This window comes from Bubalus kerabau, chromosome 7 (assembly GCF_029407905.1).
Source record: "Bubalus kerabau isolate K-KA32 ecotype Philippines breed swamp buffalo chromosome 7, PCC_UOA_SB_1v2, whole genome shotgun sequence".
NCBI classification, from domain to species: domain Eukaryota; kingdom Metazoa; phylum Chordata; class Mammalia; order Artiodactyla; family Bovidae; genus Bubalus; species Bubalus kerabau.
Window position 1 is genome coordinate 74,935,001 of NC_073630.1, and position 7,644 is coordinate 74,942,644.

The following is a 7,644-nucleotide window of genomic DNA, read 5'->3' on the forward strand; positions in this document are numbered from 1 at the left end:
TCAGACATGACTGAGCGACTAACACACGGCAAAAAGTGAGTATTACCTCATGCAGCAAGATACTGTGATTAAAAATCTTGCAAAGAGTTTATCCTGGATTATGCAGGCCCTAAATGCAATCCAGTGCACTTCTGTAAGAGATAGGGAGATTAAATGCAGACAGAAGAAGAGAAAACAGACACACAGAGAAGCTGGTATGAAGATGAAGACAGAGGCTGGAGAGGCACGGCCATAACCTCTCCAACTGTGGTTCTAGTTAAAATTTAAGGAACATGAACAAATGCCAGGCAGCCTCCAGGAGCTAGAAGAGGCAAGGTCTCCCAGCACGTCTTGAGTGGGTGCAGCCCTGCCAACACCTTAATTTGGGCTTTTGGCCTCCAGAACTAGGAGACCATGCATTTCTGTTATTTTAAGCCATCAAGGTTATAGCAATTAGGAAGTTAATACACCAGACCTATCCCTGGACTTTTCATTTACTGAGCCAAAAAACCCTTCCCTTTTTCTTAGGCCATTTCAAGTTGAGCTTTTGTGACACTTGCGGTAGAAAGACTTTGAAATGACACAGCTGGTTATTAAAATGCACTTCCATCACAGCCATTAAGATGATAAAACTTTTCCTCTATCTCATTACATACAAATGAGGAAATGTTTCAAAGAGATAAAATATAACAAGTGTCACAAGCACAAAATTTAAGACATCATAATGTGACTCAAACCTAGACCCTCTGAATCCACAAGTCACGTTTTGCAGGGTGCACTGTGCTCATGCTCAGTGAGTACAGGAATGTACTCATATACTCATACTACACATATGGATCCACCCGCAAGCAGTGAGACAGACAATAGCACCGGTGTCATTCCCTCGCTCTGTTTCCTCTCCAACTCAGCTATATTGAAATAGCTGAAAACTGAAGTACTGGAAACCATTTCAGGAGCTCTAGTTCATCCATTCTGTCAGCATCTCTAAAACTCTCAGGCTGAAATAAAGCCAAATACACAGACCATTTCTTGGCTGGACCACATCACCTTAGGCCCTTTAACAGTTTATCTTTGCTGTATTGTGCTTTAAGGTCATGTCTATGACCTTTATGAAGAAGTACCTATTAATGCTTTTACCACAAAAACATTATTAGGGTCATTATGTGCTACCCATTTGAGTATTTCCTATGCAAATCTCATTTGAAGAATTCATTATATGAGTGCTAGAAAAACCTTTTGTATTTTCCCTTAAAGGTCTAGTATGCTCCCACCATTCTGATGAGGCTGACGTCACTGATGATGTTTCCTTTTTTCGCTCTGGCTGCCGGAAAGCTCACAAAGATCAAGTCCTATTCTAACATCTACATTACTTCTTATAGTAAGTATGCATATCTATATTATTTTTCCTGGATATATTATTTTCCCTACATTCTTCTCATCTTCTATTTAGAAGTCTTTGCTAGTGCTAGGCAGCCTTAACATTGAACTTCACCACCCTGAGCCCTTCCATTCTCTTCCTCTTCCCTTTCATATTCTCTGCCCCTTCTCCTTTCTCATTGTTTCTCCCCCTACTCCTTCATCTACTTTGGGGTGGCACTTCCAAGGCCACAGCTAGGTGTGACATCCAGTTGGCTGGCTCACCCTTATCTACCATGCTCACCCTAGAATTTAGAGCTTTCTTCTGAGGATGGTAATCCCAGAACAAGCATCTTAGTCTTGAACGATGAGTCCTCCCTTGAGAATGTTGCCAAAATTACAAGCAAAATAAGAATCTTCACCAGCTCTTCTGATAGCTAGCCCCTGGGTTGTATAATCGACCTCCATTCTTGATACACTGATTGGGTGCAGCTCAGCCAGGACTTCCCTGATGGCTCAGATGGTAAAGAATCCTCCTGCAATGCAGGAGACCCAGCTTCAATCCCTGGGTCAGGAAAATCCCCTGGAGAAGGGATAGGCTACCCACTCCAGTATACCTGCCTGGAGAATCCCATGGACAGAGGAGCCTGGTGGGCTACAGTCCACGGGGTCACAAAGAGTCAGACACGACTGAGCAAATAACACACCACAGCCAGGGAACCACTGCTTTCAGCCAATTGAGCCAAAGATATAATAATAGCACTTTCAAACGTCAACAAATATTGGGAAATGAGTCTTAACTGTTAAAATAACTGCTGCCAGGAATCACAGGCCCATTTCATAAAGCAGGAGCTTTCAGAGAGCACTCTCTATACAACAGTACGAAACCATCTGTTCTGAAGCAAATCATTTCAATCGCTGCTTAGTGTTCAGAGTCAATTAAACAAATGGAGGATCAAGAAAGGAAACAAGTGGCAGCCAACAAATAATTTTCACAATAGAACGGAAATGAAGCAGAGCATTTAATTCAACATTCCTCCTATCCAACTGTGAAAAATTGCACAGCCTCGTACCCTTACCTTAGCCATAACATGAAGAATAAGCTTCTGTGTTTATGGAAGAAGCCCTCTCTCCAAGAACTTGCAGTGCACAATTAACAGCCAACTGACTCTTCCTTTGGCTGCACTGAGGAGTGGGAGGCAATGCGGTGTCTTTGTCTCCCATGGTCTAGGAGCTCATTAGGAGAGCTGGGACACTGGGCAGGCTCGGGCTCCTGGGAAACTTGGAGACACTGCTCTCCGCCAGCAGAAGTTAGCATGCAAGACTTCTTCCCAGCGTCTCAGGCTTCTCCGAGGACTATGTTTCCCAACACCAGCCGTGGAAAGGGTTTGTGTTCTTGATAGTTTGGGTTCTTGCATGTGTGCATGCTAAGTCGCTTCAGTCGTGTCTGACTCTTTGCAACTCTGTGGACTGCAGCCTTCCAGGCTCCTCTGTCCATCAGATTCTCCAGCAAGAATACTGGAGTGGGTTGCCATGCCCTCCTCCAGGAGATCTTCCCGACCCAGGGATCGGACCCCCAGGTTTCAGACCCACATCTCTTATGTATCCTGCACTGGCAGGCAGGTTCTTTACCACTTGTCCCATTTGGGAAACCCCTGGAGTTCTTGGTCCTTGTGCAAATTGGGGGTTGTGAAGTTCACTTATCACTTAGGATGGTTTAAGAGACCTTTCTACCCTGTGGAGACATAGCCCTCAGGGGCTGGACCAAGACAGCCTCATAGATTCATGAGCTTTTAGTAGACATATGAGAGGAGTGACTACCTCATGCCAGGTTTAAACAGTAAATATAAAGATATTTTCAAATGAACAATGCAGGAATATACTCATAAACAAAATAAAGGAAATAAAAAGAAAAGGACCTCTCTGAGGGGTTAAAAAAAAGTGAGTATAGCAGACACTAGTAAAATCTGGATACAGATGTGTGGATCTGAAAACTTTTCTTTCAAGACATGTATTTGCCCTTACCCATGGTTGCCTCTGAGTGGAAGGTAGTCTTCTACTTCATTATATTTCTATAAAACTGTTTCAAGTGTTAAATAATGTACATGAGGCATTTTCATAATCAATACATAAATACATAAATATATGTATCAATAATCAATACATAAACAATACATATCAATATCATATAATCAATATCATAATCAATACATAAACAATATATAAATATACATGTATTGTTAAAATGCCAAAGGCAGGTCTCCACATTTAAAAATAATTGACATCTTGGCATAAAATACAACAGGTAAAGGAACAACAAGGAGAAAGTGAGCATGTGGTCATTTCCTATCTCTGAAAAACTTCTAAACACAGCCTAATAGTACAGGGCTGGACTGGGATGCTCCCAGAATTTCCAGTGTAGAGTCCAGAGCTCGGAGGGAGAGGAGGTTGTGTGTGGAACATGGACCACACCACTTCTCCTCCTGCCCATATCTAGGGGTGCTGGGATGGAAGAGATCTGGGGGAAGGGGTTCCCCATTGTTTAATGAGGATGTAAAAGTTCCCTAAGGAGGACATTTCTGTCATACAAAGGAAATCAGGGTGAAAACGCAAATTAAAACAATAAAACAGCGTTTTCACCCATCCCATTAGACTGGCAAAATGTTTGTTTGAAAATAAAAGGTGTTGGTGAAGATTTAGGAAAAGAGTCTTTTTGGACAGTGCTGGCAGGAGTATAAGTTATTAACAGTTACAGCCATTTGAGAGGGCAACTTGGATGACACTGTTAATTCCTTATCTGCACACACACACACACACACACACACACCTCAACCACGTCAAGGGCAGGGTTGTTTATTATCAGAGTGATGCAAACAACATTTTTGAGTCAGTCTGTTATATCACAAAAGCACAAAAATAAAGATCATACAAAACTGACAATCTGCTGAAATGCGAGAATGCCAAGTGATCATGGTAAGAGGTTTCTAGTTGACTACCTTTTTTAAAAGAATATTTATTTATTTGGTTGCACTGGGTCTTGGTGGCGGCACTCATGATCTCCCATCTTTGATCTCCGTTGCAACATGCAAACTTTTAGTTGGGGCCATGTGGGTTCTAATTCTCTGACCAGGGATTGAACCCTGACCCACTGCATTGGGAGTGTGGAGTCTTAGCCACCGGGCCATCAGGGAAGTCCCTAGCTGATTCACCTTTTGTGAACAGGGGTTAGATGGAGGATAGAAGCCAATCAACCAATTTCATGCCATCCAGATTCGTACATTGTGCTATCTACCATAAAGAAACACTCACATATGAGTACAAGATTGTTCATTGGAACATTGTTTTCAACAGAAATGGAAACCACCTAAAAGACCATTGGGAGCAAAGTATTTAAACTACCAACGTTTCACACTGTGAAACAGTCAAGGAATGAGGCAACACCTGAAACTAACACGGTATTGTAAATTAATTATACTTCAATAAAAGAAAGAGGTAAACACACATGTCCAGACATTGGGCTTCCCAGACGGCACTAGTGGTAAAGAATTCACTTGTCAATGCAGGAGACACAAGAGATGCAGGTTCTATCCCTGGGTCCGGAAGATCCCCTGGAAAAGGAAATGGCAACTCACTCCAGTATTGTTGCCTGGGAAATCCCATGAACAGAGGAGCCTGGCAGTCTACAGTCCATGGGTTTGCAAAGAATTGAGCATGACTTTGCAACTATACAACGACAACAAAAGAAAGAGGCAAAAACATTTGTCCGACATAGGAATATCTCCAAGATAAGTTATTAAATAAAAACTTTTAAAACAAGGTATAAACTAATAAGTACAACTGACTCCACTCACATAAAAATACATACACAGTTGTAGCTAAATATGCATAGGTAAATTTTTAATTTTAGAAAAATATAATTTAAAATCATATATAAGATATATAAACATGAAAATAATTTTTATATTTAAAATTAGTAAAGATAATTTAAAATAATTTGTATATAAAATTAACTTTATCCATTTTAGAAAAATATATACTAAAATGAAGGGGCTTCCCTAGTGGCTCAGATGGTAAAGAATCTGGCAATTCAGAAGACCTGGGTTTGATCCCTGGGTTGGGAAGATCCCCTGGAGAAGGGAATGGTAATCCACTCCGGTATTTTTGCCCGGAGAATCCCATGGACAGAGGAGCCTCGCAGGCTACAGTCCATGGGGTCACAAAGAGTCAGACACAACTGAACAACGAACATTTTCATTTTCATACTAAATGGTAATAATATTTATATATGGGGTAGCAAATAGAATAAAAGGAGTCAGAGAGTTTTTAATTTGATCTGTAATGTTCAACTTTAAATTTACAATAAAAATATATCTGTGTATTTCCCGTGAAATTAGTGGAAATGATATTTTTGAATAAAGAAGCTCTTACAGAGACAGGAATAAAGAGTTTATTTCTTTAGTGCTTTTCCTGAGGACTCTGCAAAAACCCACATTTAGCAGACTTTGAACTCCTCCTCACCTGTGTTTTCATTCCTTTTTAAGTTTCTTGTGTTTATTTAGTAAAGAAAGCTTCATACCTCAAGAAAAAGAAGTAGGGAAGGGGAGAAAAGAGGGAGCTGAAGAGAGAAGGATAAAAAGGAGGAGAGACGGAGGAAAAGGAGGAAGGGGGAGGTAAGATGAGGAAAACTAGGAAAAACTGTACTTACCCCTTTACCCTGGTCGGGGAAAGGGCTCCCGCCTTAGAATCCTGGCCCTGCTGTTTAACAGGAGAAGGCAACGGCACCCCACTCCAGTACTCTTGCCTGGAGAATCCCGTGGACGGAGGAGCCTGGTGGGCTGCAGTCCATGGGGTTGCTACGAGTCAGACACGACTGAGCTACTTCACTTTCACTTTTCACTTTCATGCATTGGAGAAGGAAATGGCAACCCACTCCAGTGTTCTTGCCTGGAGAATCCCAGGGACAGGGAAGTCTGGTGGGCTGCCGTCTATGGGGTCACACAGAGTCGTGACATGACTGAAGCGACTTAGCAGCAGCAGCAGCAGCAGCAGCTGTTTAACAGCTGTGTCACTCTGAGTAAGTGTCATTACTGGATCCCCCATTTCCTCTCCTGCAAACCAGAGAGTAAGAAAGCCTAGGCGAGTTGTCTAGCTTGGGGTCTGGCACACAGAAGGGAATAAGGAAACTTCTGACTGGAGTTATAGGCAAGAGAGCCTGAGGGCAAGGTGCTGTCTGGCTCTTCTCTGTTGTAATATGATGGATTCCATCTGATGGAGACCAACCAAGTCCTCCCATCTGTCATCTGACCAAGACAAGGGAAGGAGATTTCATCAGCAAACCTGAACCTCACATCTGCAGAAACCCACAGACACAAGCTTCATCGGTTCTGTGGGTCATTGTTATCACTAGGCTACGTTGGCAACACTTGATAATGTGCGCAGCACTTTCCCCTGCATCCTCTAAGGTGATTCTCACAGCTTGGTTAGGTTATTGGGACAGATATTATTTGCGTTTCCAGAAGAGGAAATCGAGGCCCTGCACAGCTGACTCACTTAGGGCCAGAACTGGGATTCACGTTCCTTCTCCTGTGGTTACTAAGCCCGTACTGCTTCCTCTGCCTCTCTGCACCTCACACTCAGCCATGCGGTAACGTCAGGCTGGGGGCAGGGTAGGAGCGAAGGGAAACCGTGCCTGGATTGTCTCCCACCACCAGTTCTCCACACGTCACTATCTACTTCACAGCTCCTCCACAGAAAAGACAGCAGATCCCAGCTTCCTTTGTGGGAAAATCCTCTCTCAATTCAACCTTGTATATAATCTAATCAGCACGCTCAAATCTCCCTTATCCATTTTAAGATATCATTCACGTCTGGCTATTGTCTGCCTTTCTCCTTGATAAAGTTTTCCTTCTTTCTCCAACCCTCCACTCCTTTCCCATACACATGACACAGGAAAATTTTTATACTCCATATTTGTTTGGGCACCTTCTGAGTCCTTGGAGAATATTCTGAGATCATGTTCTAACCATGAATCATTTTTTCCAAGATCCCCTTCTAGTGTCAGGAGCAGACTATCTCTGAATCTTCAGAGAATTAAAACAGATCTTTCTTGTCCATATGTGTGAAGTGAACTGTAACCACTTGGCTTAGGTGGCTATGTTCCTGACCAGCAACAAAACAGCATATATAAGGAGGAAAAATTATTTGAGCTGGTTTTCAAGAATCCAGTGAAATGTTTCAAGATTTGTATGTTCTTTATGCAGTTACACACACAAAAGAGGAGTAGGAAGAAGAAGAAAAAGAGAGAAAAGA

At 42.3% G+C, this 7,644-nt stretch overlaps 1 long non-coding RNA gene across 1 annotated transcript in view; it reads right to left on the reverse strand.

The window, feature by feature from the left end:
• The window catches only part of LOC129657241 (uncharacterized), a 57,491-nt gene extending 50,413 nt beyond the window's left edge, over positions 1–7,078 (reverse strand). The window contains exon 1 of the long non-coding RNA XR_008716634.1: positions 6,041–7,078. This is a non-coding gene — a long non-coding RNA (uncharacterized LOC129657241). The remainder of the gene's footprint in view (positions 1–6,040) is intronic.
• Between the last annotated feature and the right edge of the window lie 566 nt (positions 7,079–7,644).